This window comes from Pteronotus mesoamericanus, unplaced genomic scaffold (assembly GCF_021234165.1).
Source record: "Pteronotus mesoamericanus isolate MK-2021 breed Mesoamerican mustached bat unplaced genomic scaffold, CSHL_Meso_final scaffold_31, whole genome shotgun sequence".
Lineage (NCBI taxonomy): Eukaryota > Metazoa > Chordata > Mammalia > Chiroptera > Mormoopidae > Pteronotus > Pteronotus mesoamericanus.
The window spans coordinates 30,417,687-30,434,171 of NW_026555312.1; the positions used below are offsets into that span (position 1 = coordinate 30,417,687).

General features: G+C 37.3%; 1 protein-coding gene and 1 pseudogene across 2 annotated transcripts in view; one reads left to right on the forward strand and one right to left on the reverse strand.

Annotated features, from left to right (window-relative positions):
* Positions 1-16,485, forward strand: part of EXOC2 (exocyst complex component 2) — a 256,076-nt gene that overhangs the window by 35,478 nt on the left and 204,113 nt on the right. The gene's annotated exons all lie outside the window — the stretch shown is intronic.
* LOC129085590 (elongation factor 1-alpha 1-like) lies at positions 14,332-15,607 on the reverse strand (annotated as a pseudogene).

Sequence of the window (16,485 nt, forward strand, 5' to 3'; positions counted from 1 at the left end):
TGATAAGGTCTGCAGATTATTTTTTTCAGTGCCACAACACAGAAATGACTTTGCTTGTTTCTAGAAACTCTTCCAAAATTTTCTTTGGTTTATTAATTAAAAGAGAATTTTCAAGATACAATAAAAGTATCTTTTTACCTGTTTAATCCCCTCTGCTTCCATCAGAGAAAATAAATCATTGATGAACTGTATTCAGGTGCCTTCTTATATCTAGAAATGTGTGTTTCAATATAGTTTTTATTGTCCCACTAAATATAATTTGCTAAAAGCTGCTAAAATATTGCTTGTAAGTATATGTTTATTTATAAGTATATGAATTATTCAGTGAATAAACATATCAGTGCCAACCAATATTAAAAGCAATCAGACAAATGTCTGTTGGTTGTTTAACCTATATATAAGGGTCCTCCTAGTTCTTCTTATCCCCATTGGTTCAAGTAGTTGAGAAATGCTTGGTATTTTGTATGAGTCTGGAGATGCATTAGTATTATGTTTACTTTTTTAGGAAACCTATAACTCTGGTAATTGACAGCATATTGGTGGGTAGTTTGGTTCTTGGGCCATGAGATATAATAATTTGAAGCTCCTCTGCAATTCCTAGTAGACACCTCAATACTGTCAACTTTTATCATTTGCCCATTGGTTTCATTTAATCCTTTTTTTTTATTAGCATACTTGTGCAGGGATATTGCTTAAAAAAAGTGGCTTACTGTGTATCTGTAATAATTTTTCTTACATGAGTAATAATAGATACTATACCTCTTGTTTTTGTCATTCTGCCTTCAAAGGATGAAATAAACTTGTCATGTTTATGGTACTGTATTTTGTACCTCTTTCATTATCTTAAATGACTATGTAATGTAGATATTGTATACTGTTTTAATTAAACAAATGAGGTTTATGACAGGTAAAGTCAGACTTCTGTTAACCTCTGTTTAGTTTATTTGCCTAAGAAAAACCCTATGACAAATTTTCAAAGTTCATTATTACACTGGGAAAATCTTTTTAGAGAATTTGTAGGCACTTAATGACAACCTATAGATGGGAGTTTTTCTTTAAAAATATCCTTGTTAGTCCGGCATGGGTTGTGAACTGAAAATGTTTCGAAACTAAAGTCAGTTTTCTTAATGTTTAGCCTCTTTCCTGAGTTTGATAGGAAATTATTTTATTTATTTGTGATTTTAAGCTTAAGGCCATTATCAGGAATGCATGATATTTATAATTGGAGAAGGGTTGAAAAAAGACATTATTTTCTGTAATTCATTCCACAAATAATTACTGAGTACATACTATGTGGTACACACTTTTGTATGTGTTGTGAACATTACATTTTAAACAGTAGATATTGTTCTGTTTCTAATTTAAATGACTTAATGTTCTTCCTGAGATAACAGTTTGTCCATGTTTGGGGAGTGTAGATGATGCTTCATGGTAAGGGAATGCCATTGAGTTTTTGCATCTGAACTAATACAATGAATGGGCATTCTCAGCTGCTTCTGATTTGTATGTCTCTTCAATCATAAATAAGAACATAGACCATACTTTTTGATTTATGACTGTCCACTGTGGCCTAGACATTACTTTGTTTTATTTAGACAAACTTTGAGGTTCACATAGTTAAGGTTATGATCTTCTGTAAAGGCCTTCAAAATAGATTGAGATTATAGGGAGTAAGTTGGAAATGCCCTGTCTTAGTTTTACTTGGTTTTTAATTTTTTGAAATCAGAGGTACTCTAATTTCAATTATATTTCATGCCAGGAAGAGCCAATATACCAGCTATATTGTAAAAAACAGCCAAGGTTTTCAGAATGTGGTCTGTTAAATACACAAATGACCTCATAGGATGCAGGGTGTTATAAAGGAAAGAGTGATATTAGACTCGTGTGTGTCAGGAAACCAAGGATCTGGTCTGTTTTGCAATTAATTATGTATATGGCCTTGAAAAAATTATTTAACATCTCTGGGTTACAATTTCTTCCGATGAGGGGGTCCAGACATTAATTGAATCAAGTATCTTGGCTTTGATTTTGTAAAATCCTGGCATGCCCCCCTACTGATAATCAAAACTATCATTTTAAGTGTATCTGACAGTTTGATTTTATTAATCATCTTTTCAATAATATTAATGTCAATAGTAATTTCTTTACTTAGTAAGTTTTTGTCCTACTGTTTTTCTGGAAACAAGGATTGTGGAATATTTCTGCTTAAAAATTTGTTCCTTTATAAAGTAAACTAGACCACAGTTGGATCCACAGGGATTAATAGTGTCCAGTTAATTAAGTCACCACTCCGTAGTGGTTTAATTTTCCCAGCCAATTAATTAAAGCATTTTCCTTTGTCAAGAGTTAATTTGTAGACATTAATCTCTGAGGCAGATTAATTATCCATTCTTTCCTTAATATTTGTTTTTCCTGCAGTGTTATGGTATCTTTGCAGCAATATTATTTCTGTGGGAACTTTGTGTTGAAATGTTTTGTTTCTCATGAAAGTTTTTATTAATACGTGTTACTGTACTAAATTTCAGGTTTATCAATTTATAATAGTTTTCAAGCACATTTTCAATACGAGCTTTCCAAACTCTGGTCCACATTTACAAACATGTTTAAAGAGGTAACAGTAGTAGGTCACATTTAAAGAATAGTTATTTCTGAAACATCTGTAATTCTGTGTATCAACTGTTAAATTTCTTAGTGTGGCTGTTTTTAAATATCAGTTTATTCATTGCTTATTATGCATTTTGCTAATTTAAATGTGAAAATAAATGTCTCCTGACTTTGACAATGGTCTTATGTGTTCATTAGCAAGAGGCTATTAATTTGATGTAGTTTTGCTTTGCTTTAATATATTACCTAAGCATTATTTTTGATAATTTTTAATTTCACACTTACAGAAAACTTCGAAGAATAATAAAGGTACCATTACTCAATCTTTTTTTAATGGTAAATTACAAGTGTAAACTCTTTTATCAGACATACCAATTGTTTACTTTTTGCCCCATTTTTTAATTTAAAAAGTGTTTATTAAAATTATACAGTCGAATTGACTTCTTGGTCAGGGATGGTATACTACTGTGAATTTTAACTCATTTTTTCACATAGCCATTGTTGCAATCAGGATACATAAATATCCCATCACTCTACAAAAGCTCCGTTTATAATTTTACCCAACTCTTACCTCTAACCTCTGGCAACTCTGTTCTCCATTCCTATAGTTTGTATTTCTAAAATGTCAGATAAATGGAATCATATATGCCTTTTCAGGTTGACTGCTTTCATCCAACTTAAAACCTCCCTGGAATTTAAAAAAAAATTTTTTTAGAAAAATTTTCCCATACAACTGATTTGGACAGTAACAACTTTCAGATGATCATACCGTCACAAAAAGCTCCCTAGTTTTAAGGAGCTGAAAAGTATTCTGGAGGCCTTTATTCCTATGGGTGAAAAGTGTGATACCTGTGGGCTCCTGGTAGTCAGATCTCAGTTTTAATGGATTTTGGTTCTGTTCCTCCGCTATGTATATGCATGCTATTTGAATGATGGAGGAGATACAGAAGACATACTCCAAAAATCTCGTACCTTTCCTGTGAAATTGTGTAACTGAAATCTGAGGTATTTTTATTTCATATTGTAATTTACACATGTCTTGTTGGAGAATGGTGAAAAAATGTAATATTTGGTAGTTTCCCTGCATTTTTCTTTTGCAGTGTGCTTAATAATATCATCAGTTCCTCCTGCACGAGGTTTTAATTTGAGATCTTCAATTTCTCTCTCCAATTCTGTACATCTTGATTTAGCTTTCTGTTTTGGCACATTTGCTTCTTGGCAAACTTGTTAAGCTCTTCCTGGGGCAAAATTTTAGCCTTCCACTTCTTCAGGGAGCCTGCTAGTAAATTATTTTCTCAACCTTAGATTTCCCAGTTCCAGAAGTGGCTAGTGATGGCAACCCATCTTGAATAACCTGCCCACCACACCCGCATGATTCGCAGCCCAGAAGCCCATCAATCTCTGCCTCCACAGCTCTTACCGCTGCCCCATTTGTTTTTATCATTCTCTTAAGTCTATATAGATTTGTTTAAACCATTTGAAAATATAGTATAAACATAATCCTTTTGTCCCTACATACTTTAGTACGATATTCTCTTAGATTACCAGAGTACAGTTTTCAGACTCAGGAAATTTAACATGAATATCAACTTTTCTAATTAATGCATAGAAAAACATTTGTTTTAAAAATCCAACCAGGATCACATATTACATTTGGTTGCAATGTCGCATTAGTGTCCTTTATTCTTCATTTTGACATTTTCAAAGAGTGCAGGCCAGTTATTTTGCAGAATATCTGTCAATTTAGGTTTGTCCAATAATCCTTTTGATTAGATTTTAGTTATGTATTTTTTGCAAGAACATCACAGAAGTGATGTTAGATTCTTGGCATTGTATTATGTCAAGAAGGATGCCATATCTGTCTCAACTGGTGATTTTAATTTCTGATTTCATCATGACTTCATAATAGATAACATGCTATGTAATAAGGTAGAGCTTTCTTTTCTTCCATATGTATTTGTTCATTGATTTATATTATTAGGATAGAGTTGCATATTTTCTTTCCTAAATAGATTATAATCATTAATTATGTTAATGCTCATATTGTCTTAAGATTTCGGAAGTAAGAGTCCCTTCAGTGTGGTTCCTAACACTTTTGACATGTCCCCATCATTCTCTGAGTAATTCCTTACTAACACAGTTTAATAGGGTGGTCAGGCCAAATCGCTGGGGAACAGAGGGGTTCCTCAGAAACACACCAGAAGTAGCACCTGCCTCCCAAAGGGAGGGGGGAAACACAAGGTGGTGGACTGAAAAAGCATCTGGTGAGAGCCCACCTTCTCCAAAGGGAGGGGCTGCCAGAGAAGGGAGAGTGCCTGAAGCAACTGTAAACAGACCAGGGTGTGTTGTCCTGGCAACCAAGCAGCCCAGGAGTTCCTGGGCTGTGGGAGAAGGCTGCTGCCAGAGGCAACAGCAGTGGGCAGGGCAGCCAAGCAGCTCGTGACCTTGCTGGACGGAACTTGTACTGAGGCTGCCTGGGGCCAAAAGGTCAAAAACACGTGTGTATAGTGGTCACCTGCACTCCCTGCCCCAGGCCAAGACCTGTGTGTGCCTGTGCATTAACTGGAGACCTTGCTCCTTGTGCAAAATGGTGTCTGGAAGAGGGGCAAAGACAGTTGGGACAAACATGGCAGACATTAGCTCATATTGGTTGAAAAGGTGGACACTGCCATAGCGCGTTGGATTTTTGGGAGACGATTTTAAGTAACACGGACGGAGGCCTCTGGGCAGGAGCCCTGCATGGGCCGGAGTGCTTGTGGGACTTGAGAGATGCCGGCCTGCTTGACGTTTCACTCCCATATTGGCGGGAGCCACCTTGCAGAGGTGGTGTCCTGTGCTGGCATATGCCTTGCCAGGTGTCAGCCATTGGGATGCTGTGCAACATACCACACGGGTCCTGTACTGTCTCCATATCTTGCCCTGGGAGTAGCGCACAGAGGTTGGGAGCAGTGCATGGAGGCAGGAGCTGAGAATGATGCTCGGCCCAGGGGGGCAGGCAACTTCAAGCACTGGGGCTCCACAGATGGAGCTTCCCCTGCATGACTGACTGGAGTAATCTAAAAGCACATGTTAGAACCCCCAAGTGCACACTGGAGAGAGAGAAAGCTTGAGGATGGAGACCCATTCATGTGGCCGTCATGAGCTCCGAAGGACAGATAAGGTGGGGCGAGGTGTTTGGATGCTGACTGTGGTCCTGGGGGTGGCTGGATTTCTGTGCTTTGTGGGAGAGTTTGGCTCCGAGCAGGAATGATCCCAGCCCTCTCAGATTGGATACCCTGTTAATAAAAACTTCCTTCCCACAAATCTTCGTGTTATGCTCATACTCGACAAGCAGCCAGACCCCAGGTTTCCTGGTTACAACAATACACAGTTTCAGCCTTAACTTGTACTCTCTCTGCCTCAGCCCTGAAATCAGCCATATCTTTAAGGATTCTGGTTCCTTTTATTCGATAATGGTATTTAGAAGCCGGGTATGCTCATTGCTACTTTTGTATTATTGACTGTAACATCTCTCAGGGTACAGAACTCACATACTCACACACAACCTACCAAATATATCCTTCTGTCTTCCTAACTATGCTTCTATCAATCATACATATCTTATATATCTGTTAAAAACTGAGTTCATTTTCTTTTGGGAAGAGTCTCTTTTGCTCATTTTTTAAAAAAATTGGGTATTCGCTCTTATTAAGTGGAAAGTGTCCTGTGTCAGATGTATCTATTGAGAATATTTTCTGCCACTCTGTGGTTATGGTTGTCTTTTTTCTTTTGATGAGACGGTTTTAATTCTGATGAAGTCTTACGGTTATTGTTTGTCATGTTGGAAAAAAATCTTTACATCTAGGTAAGATATTCTTTTATTTTCTTTATAGTTTATAATTTTAGTTTTTATGCTTAGGTCTGTGATCTATCTTAAATACATTTTCGTAAGTGGATGAAGTTGCAGTTAAGGTTCTTTGTCCCCCCCCCTCCATGTGGTGATTTAGTTATTTCAACACCATATGATGAAAATATTTTTCTTTCCTTTGAATTGCTTTGTCACCTTTGTTAGAAATCAGCTGGTTATATAAATGTGGGTCCATTTATAAACTCTCTTCTATTTTGCTGATCCATTAGGTCAGTGATTTTCAACTATTTTCACTCTATGGCACACATAAACTAACTACTAAAATTCTGTGGCATATCAAAATATATTTTTTGCTGACCTGACAAAAAATAATTATAATTTTAATTTGGTCACACTGAACAGCTATTGTGTTGGTTGTTGTCATTTATTAAGTTTGACAATCTAAGGGAAAAGGGGTCAGTGCCACTGATTAAATAGTCAAGTATTGCATGATTTAAAAATTCTTGAAGCACAGCAGAATTGCAGCACACTGTTTGAAAATCACTACATTAGGCTATCCTTATGCCTGTAATGTACTGTTTTGGTTACTGTAGATATTTTATAATGTCTTGAAGTGTTATAACTTCTTTCCCCTCCTAAAATTGTTTTGGCTATTCTAGGTTCTTCACATATCTGTAGGAATTTTAGAATCAGCTTGTCAATTTCTCTACATAAGCTTGTGTCAATTTATCTATCAGTTTGGGGAGAATTGAAATTTTCTGACTTGGGCTGGTTTACCCCTCCTGAGGCAACCTGGTGGCCCCCCTGCTCCCGGTAGTCACCGTATGGATGCGGACACCCAATCAGCATATAACAGACTATAAGCCCAGAATGCCTGGACTGAAGTGATCCTCCTGCCTCAGCCTCCCAGGTAGCTTGGGACTATAGATGCGCACCACCGCGTCTGGCTGAGAATTGATATTTTAATAACAAAGTTTTCTGATCTATAGATAGACAGGATTTACATATCTACTTATTTAGGACTTTTGTGTGTGTGTGCAGTATTTTGAGGTTTTCAGTATAGAAGTCTTGCATATTTTTTATTAAATATTTTTATTAAAAAGTTATATGAGGATATTATCAAAGAGAATTTAAAAACTTTATATTCTAATTATTTCCTACTGGAATATGAAAAATAACATTTTATCTTGAGCATGAATAATTGTTAAATAGAGTTATTGCTATTAGTTGTTTAGCAGATTCCTTATACAAACAATTATGTCATCTACAAATAGAAAATATTTTTTCTTCCTTTGTGATCTTTTATGCCATTTATTTCTTTAGCCTAATTATTGCCATATTGTCTTATTGCACTGTCTAGAACCTTTATTTTTTCAATAGTTTTTTTTTTTAAAGATTTTATTTATTTATTTTTAGACAGAGGGGAAGGGAGGGACAAAGAGAGAGAGCAACATTAATGTGTGGTTGCCTCTCACATGCCCCTTACTGGGGACCTGGCCCGCAACCCAGGCATGTGCCCTGCCTGGGAATCAAACCAGTGACGCTTTGGTTTGCAGGCTGGTGCTCAATCCACTGAGCCACACCAGCCAGGGCTAGAGCCTTTAGAACAGTGTTAAATAGATAACATGAGAGAGACCTTCTTGCTTTAATACTGGTGTTAGGGGAAAATCATTGTATATTTACCATTACATGTGATATTAGGTGGATCCCCCCTTCCTCAGTTGTCCTTTATTGATTGAGGAGATCCCATCTATTCCTAGTTTTTTGAGGGTTTTTAATCATGATTAAGTGTTGAATTTTGTCAAAGACTTACACATCTATTTAGTTGAACACAGTTTTTACTTTTAATATGATTTACAGTAATTGGGTTTTGAAAGTTAAACTACCTTTGTGTATCTGGGATCAACCCCATTTCTTCATGATGTCTTCCCTCTGCTTCTGTTTTCTTGTAATAAATAATGGAGGCTTGGTGTTTTTTTTTCCTTAAATGTTTGAACCCCTTCATCAGTGAAACCATCCAGTCTGAAGTTTTCTTTGTAGGAAAAATTTTGATGGTGAATTCAATGTATAAATATCAAGGTTTTGAGATTTCCTACTTACGTTATGTTTGTTTGGTAACCTGTCCTTTTAGGAATTTTTGTATTTCATCTAAGTTGTGAAATTCATTGGCATAAAGTGGTTTATAATAGTCCTTTTTTTACTCTTTAAAAAATATTGTTAATATCTATAGTTATTCCCTTTTTCATTCTGAAATTGATAATTTGAGTTTCGTTTTTAAAAGAGAAGTTTGTTAGGATTTACTAATTTTATTAATTTTTAAATAAATACTTTTGGCTTTACATTTTTTTTCTCTACTCTTTATTTTCTGTTTTATTGATTTCTCCATTTGACTTCTTTTTTCTCCTCTTAGTCCCTTTATTTTTGGGTTTAATTAGCTCTTCCTTTTCTAGTTTCTGAAGGCAGAAATATAGATCCTTAATTGTAAATCTCCTTTTAATATAACCTTTCAAAGCATACTACTTTGTCTACATCCCACAAAATTTATTATATTTTCATTTTCTTTCAGTTCTAAATATTTTATTTCCTTCTTGATTTCTTTTTTGACCATTGGGTTATTTAGAAATGTGTTTAATTTCCAAATACTTGTATACTTTTCTTTATATTGTATTGCTGTTGCTTTCTAATTTAATTCTTTTGTAGTCGTTGGAAATTCAGTCTTTGGAATTCATTGTGACTTATTTTATAGCCCAGCATGTAGTCTATCTTAGTGATCTTTCTGTAGACACTTGAAAAGGTGCTTTGTAAATGTCAGTTATGTCAAGATGATCAATAGTATTGTTCATAATTTTTTTTTTCTTAAACAGGATTTAGGGATGGGTGATTACTTGAGATCTCTGTATTTCAGTTTCTTCTTACATCATCATCCTTTCTCTGAAAGGATGACAGTCCTGGAGGTTACATCCTGTGTATGGAAGGGTGGCTGTAAGGAATGAGGCAGGACCAGCCGCCTCATCCATGTTTCCACCATTTCCATATCATGTTCAGATAGTGACCATGGTTTCCAGGATCTGTGCTACTTGTGGTGATGCCTAAGACCTGGCACATTGGAAGATTAGGACTTAAATAGTAATTTTTCCACTTGACAGACTTCTTTTTCATTTCCAACTTTTGTCAACTGTATTGCATAACTTCTAATTGTGCTTAGTATACATTTAAAGGATCTCTCCTGCCTATTTTTAGAATATTCTGGTGGCAACCTTTTTTTTCCCCAATTCAGCACAAGACTGTTAGGAACACATTTGGAAGGATTAATAGGCTGTAAACAAAAGGAAACAAACCAAGAAACCATGCTATCACCAGCACTGCATAACAGTGCCTCTGGGCCTATTAAAACCATCCCTACCACATTCCTTTTGTCAGCCTTTGACATAGAGTCCTGGTTTGTGGGGATGGCTGTTTACTGCCTTCGTAACATTGTCCTATAGAGTCACAAGGCACAGTTTTTACATGTCCTAGTTTAACAGGCCTTACCACTCTTTAGTGTATCATTTTTAACTATGTCTCTTAACTCTCACCTGCTCTACTCAATGTCATCTACTGAGCTTGGATTAGCATTCTCATTAATAGTCATTACAAAAATAAATGGATCACAATTTGGAGGCCTACTTGTGAAGGGTTCTCAGCATACCCTTTTGCTCTAGCTTTAGTGAGCTATAATTAACATGTAACATCATGCAAGTTAAAGTTGAACTGTTACTATAGGTAGTTAGCTAGTTATTAATAAAGGAAAGATGCAAGTGGAATCAGACAGTAATAAGCACAGTCAACCAGGGAGTGTAAGCCTGCTTGCTTTACCAGGAAGCTACAGCATTTACAGACTCATTCATAGACTCCAAGGGACTGCCATTGAGGAGACTTAATCCTCAGAGCACACAGGAAATCTCCCCAGGAGCACTGCCTGCCCTCCAGTATAAGATAATTTGAGGGTATAACCATCTGTACAATATAGTCAAAATGGCACAGGGGGAGGTGCTTTCTTATAGAGGGCTGTTAGTCTAATCTGGAAAAGAGATCATTTGGCTAGAGGGTAGACTCATCAGAAACCTGTGAAAGCTTGAGAAGTTGATTGGCTATTTTGAAAAAGTGCCTGGTCCATCCCTAGCCTGAGATAATATAACCCAGTTTAACAAAGAATCTCTCTCTTGGCCTAGGAACATGCACTCACTCCATTCATTTGCATGGTCTCTCTCTATGGTAACCGTGCAGCTCTAGTAGTTACACAGCCAGCCCCTAGACAGACTTCTAATGCAGGCTCCAGGCAGAAGCCTGGGTATAGCACCACTGCTAGGAACGTGCTAAACTACCTGGATGGGCACTGAGACCTGTTATAGCTGTCTGTGGGCTCCAAAGGACTAAACTTTAATATGAAACTGAAACTCTGGACAGTGGTCTTTGTTTTTACCTTGTTGAAGACAGTTGAACTCTTTCCATGGTGGTACAGATGGAGATTGGGACACAGGGGCAGCCTTCTATTTTCATCCAAATATATCTTGTCACACTACAATCTTCCATGTGTGGGTCCATGAATACTTTCTTTTTATTTCTCCCCTTTATTCCTCTCCTCCCGATACCCCCCACCCCCCAGCATTGCCCCACCCACCACCCTTAGTTCATGTCCATGGGTTGTACATACAAGTTCTTTGGCTTCTCCATTTCCTATACTGTTCTTAACCTCCCCCTGCCTATTTTGTACCTACTATTTATGCTTCTTACACCCTGTACCTTTTCCCCCATTTGCTCCCCATCCCCTTCCCTTCTGATCTCCATTTCTGTGATTCTGTTCCTGTTCTAGTTGTTTGCATAGTTTGTGTTTGTTTTTGTTTTTGATTTTTTTTTTTTTAGGTTCAGTTGTTGATAGTTATGAGTTTGTTGTCATTTTACTGTTCATAGGTTTTGATCTTCTTTTTCGTAGATAAGTCCCTTTAACATTTCATATAATAAGGGCTTGGTGATGATGAACTCCTTCAACTTAACCTTATCTGGGAAGCACTTTATCTCCCCTTCCATTCTAAATGATAGCTTTGTTGGATAAAGGAATTTTGGGTGTAGGTCCTTGCCTTTCATGACTTTGAATACTTCTTGCCAGCAAGGTTTCTTTTGAAAACTTAGCTGCCAGTCTTATGGGAACTCCTTTGTAGGTAACTGTCTCCTTTTCTCTCGCTGCTTTTAAGAGTCTCTCCTTATCTTTAATCTTGGATAATTTAATTATGATGTGCCTGAGTGTATGCTTTCTTGGATCCAACTTCTTTGGGACTCTCAGAGCTTCCTGGATCTGCTGGAAGTGTATTTCCTTGGCCAGACTGGGGAAGTTCTCCTTCATTATTTGTTCAAATAAGTTTTCAATTTCTTGCTCTTCCTCATCTCCTTCTGGCATTCCTATGATTCAGATGTTGGAATGTTTAACATCGTCCCAGAGGTTCCTAAGCCTCTCCTCATTTTTCTAAATTCTTGTTTCTTCATTTGGTTCTGATTGAATGTTTATCTCTTCCTTCAGCTCCCAATCATTGATTTGAGTCCTGGTTTCCTTCCCTTTACTGTTGGTTCCCTGTATATTTTTCTTTATTTCACTTTGCATAGCCTTCACTTTTTCCTCCGTTTTGCAACCATTCTCAACCAGTTCAGTGAGCATCCAGATTCTAAGTGTTTTGAACTGTGTATCTGATAGGTTGGCTATTTGTTCATTGCTTGGTTCTGTTTTTGGAGCTTTGATCTGTTCTTTCTTTTGGGCCATAGTTCTTTGTCTCAGCATGCATGTTGGAAGGGGCAGAACCTTAGGTATTTTCCAGGGCGGGGCAACCCAGGTTGCTGAGTTGTGATGTTGTCTTTGGGGGAGGGGTCCAAGAAGGAACAACACTGATGGTTTTGCTCTCAGCTGGCTTTCAGTCATTTCCCTGGATACCCACAAGCAAATTGGACCCTACTGGTGCTAATTCCCAGGAAAGTTTGTGTAGGTTCTAGGATCCCATGGGTTTCTCCAACAGACTGTCCTGTGAGGCTCAGAGTTTGCCCTGCTGCTGCAACCCCCACAGGTTTTTTTTTAATCTCCAGAGGTTGGCTTTCTTTTCCCCTACTAGAACCTTGGATGGTGCGGTCTGTCTCGCTCCTCAGCTCTTCCTCATGGTTTATCTGCATGCAAATGTGGGAGCGCCAGGTATGGCAGGCCCTGCCTCACCTACCGATCCTCCAGCCGCCGCCTTGCTGAGTCCTCTCCACCCCAATTGCCCATCTCTGCAGCGCGGGGGGGGGGGGGGGACGGACCCCCACTGGTCTGGACGAATGTTTCTTCTTCAACTCCATGGTTGTCGGACTTCCATACAGTTTGATTTTCTGGCATTTCTGGTTATTTTTTGTTTTTAAATTTGTTGTTGTCCTTCTGCTTGTGCGAGGAGGCAAAGTGTATCTACCTATGCCTCCATCTTGGCTGGAAGTCCCCCGTTCATAATTTCTGTAGCTTTGCTGAGTTTTGTTTGTTTAATCTTATTTTTCTCCATACTTAAGGGCATCTTAAAATCTCTAACAATGATTATGGATTTATCTATTTTCCCTTATATTCCGCTTTTGCTTCATGTGTTTTGAAGTTCTATTGTGGGGTGTATACATCATTCAGATTGTTTTGTTCTTCTGATGAATTCATCCTTTCACATGATAAAATTTCCTTACATATGGTGCCATTTCTCTTTAGATTGAAGAATTTTCTGTAGCATTTCTTGTCACATAGATTTGTTCCCAATGATCTTCATTTATTTGGCAGTCCCTTTTTTTTCAGTTTCGTTGAAGTATAATTGACAAGTAAAACTGGAATATACTTAAAGTGTACAACCTAATGATTTTATATATATAGATGTGTGAAAGGAGCCCCACAATTGAGTTGGTTAACCCATATATCAACCACATAGTTACCTGCACCCCTGCGCCCCTTCCCCCTCCTTTTTTTTTTTTTTTTTTTGGTGAGAATACTTAAGCTCTTTTTGTTAGCAAATTTCTATTTACAGTACAGTATTATCAAGTATAGTCACCATGTTATGCATTAGATTTTCTGAACTTACTCATTTTATAACTGCAGGTTTTATCCTCTTAGCGTGTCCTCCCTAATTCTCTCATCTCCCAGTCCCTAACAGCTATCATTCTACTGTTTCTATGAGTTTGCCTTTTTTTTTTTGATACCCTGCAATATTTGTTTTGTCTTATTTTTTAGTGTAATGTCCTACAGGTTAATTTTTGTTGTCACAAATGGCAAGATTGCCTTCTTTTTGAAAGCTGAATGATACTCCATTGCATACGTACATCACATTCTCTTTATCCATTTATCCATTTATGAACACTTAGTTTCCATATCTTGGCTACTGTGAATAATGCTGCAGTGAACATGGGACTACAGAAATTTCTTTGAGGTAATGACTTCATTTCCTTTGGATATATATCCAGAAGTGGGATTGCTGGATCATATGGAAATTATATTTTTAATTTTTTTCCTTACTAAACTCTGTTTTAAAGGGTCTCAAAATTTTGTGACAAGTTTTGGTCAAGTTGTATTCATTGAAAAGTATTGATTTTTTGTTTGTTTTTTTAAAAATTATATTTTATTGATTATGCTATTACAGTTGTCCTGATTTTTCCCCTTTTGCCTTCCTCCACCTAGCACCCCCCCACTCCCTCAGGCAATCCCCACACCTTTGTTCATGTCCATGGGTCATGCCTGTAAGTTCTTTGGCTGCTCCTTTTCCTATACTGTACTTTACATCCCCATGGCTATTCTCTACCTATTTGTACTTCTTAATACCTTCTTCACTTCACCCATTCGCTCACACCCCCTCACCCATCTAGTAACCATCAAAATGCTCTCTGTATCCACAGTTCTGTCTCTGATCTTCTTGTTTGATCTTAAAAACCAATAACTTAAAACTGCCACATACAAAAAACAAATTGTCTACAAAATATTCTTCTTTCTGTTTGAAGGTTTTGCACATCAATCTATTGTTATCATGGCCAATTGAGACAAACAGTTCTGATGCTCTTCTACCAGTGGTTGAGACTGCGGTGGCAGGTAATAGGTAGGTAGGATAATATCCATTTAGCCTCTGAACTTTCTGAGCAAACTTGGTGATTTTGTCAGCTCCAGCAGCCTTTTGGTCCACTGCTTTGATGAACCTACAGCCTCCATCTGTCTCATGTTACAAACAACAAAACAACCTGGAAGAGGATAATCAGTGAAGCTTGCAACATACATGGGCTTGCTTGAAACCCTATGAATGATTTGCAGCATCACCAAATTTCAGGAAAAGTTGGATTTTCTTCCAACTGTTTTTCATAATGATGATCAGTCTTCTTCTTCAGCTTAGCAAATTTGCAAGCAGTGTGAGCTATGTGACACTGTAGCGTAAGTGCACTGATTTGGCTTGGGGTAATCACCTGCACCGTGAAGCCAGCTACTTCAATGGTGGGTCATTGTTGCTATCAACAACCACATTGTCTCAATGAACATTTTTGAAAGACATGTTCGTGACATTGCAGGCCACATTGTCCCTAGGAAGAGCTTCAGTCAAAAGCTTCAGTTGTAATAGTGACAGGAACAAAGGTGACCAGTGAGCTGGGTTTGAGAAAAACAGTCTAAAGGCTTGTCAGTTGGATGAATTGGTTGCAGAATGCAATCCAGAGCTTCAGACACTATGGTTCCACTAGCATTGCCATCTTTATGGATTATTTTCCATCCCTTGAATTATGGCATGGTAACCCTTGTCATATGTTGTTCAGTATGTTGTCAACATTTCAACCAGAAATTGGCATTATGCTGCTGTGTCAGTGTTGTAGATAGTGACTTCCTTAACAATTTTCTCATATGTCTTCTGACTATGGGGTGGTTCAGTGGAATCCATTTATTTTAATATCAGCAGTTGTTTTATACCCAGTGTGTAAGTTAAAAGGGCATGTCTGCCAGTTCTTGAAGATACCTGTTTTAAGTTCACCAACACCAGCAGCAACAAACAAACTCTTACGTTAGAGTATTAATATTTTCTGAAGGTCACTGAATCTCTGTTCTTTTTCTTTTTTCTTTTCCGTGTTGTTCATATTGGATACTTTCTGTAGGGCTACATTCATGTTCACTGACTTCAACTATTTTTTGTCTTCTATTCAACCTAAGCAATGTATCTTTTTTAAATTTTAGATATTGCACCTTTCATTTCTAGAATTTTCATAATTTCAGTTTTGCTATTTAGAAATACCACATATTCCATATGATTGTATATCTTTAATAGCTTTATTTGTTACAGACTCTTTCAAATTCTTGTTTACTAATTCTCATCTGGTTCAGCTTGGGGTATGTTTCTACTGTCTGCTATCTTACTTGACTAGGGGCTACCTATTTTTCACATTTTTTAAAACAAGTCCAGTTATTTTTATAATGTCCTAGGTATATGGATAATACATTTTAGAGACTTCGGATTTGTTCTATTTTTCTGAAGAGTGCTGACCTTTTTTTTTTTTTTTAAAACAGACATTACTCTTGTTTTCCCTGTGGTGGGCAACAATTGAAATCACTGCTCCTTTGTTCCTTCAAGCTGTTCTCCACTGTGCTACTTGGTGTCTCACCTGTGCATCCTGGGGTCTGAGGATTTCAGTAAAATTCTTTCTGCCTCTGTAGTTTCTCCTCTCTAGGATTTTGTTCCTCTCTTTCTAGCTACTCTGTTAGTCCAAAGTTCCATCTTCTGTTTCCTCAGACTGTGGCTTTATGATTGTTTGAGCTGTCCTGTGATGGCGAGACTGGGATATTCTCTCAGATGAGAAGTGAGTATCTAATATCTGTGTTTTATTAAATGAGTGACTTTGAAGTTCTCCGAAATAGTCTAGGGAAGTCCTTTTTTTTTCTTTTTTAAAATTTACTGTTGTGACATTGGTTTGCAAAACCATACGGGTTTCACGTACAACTCAATAAAACATCATTTGCATGCCCATCAAGTGTCCATTGCTCCAAGCAA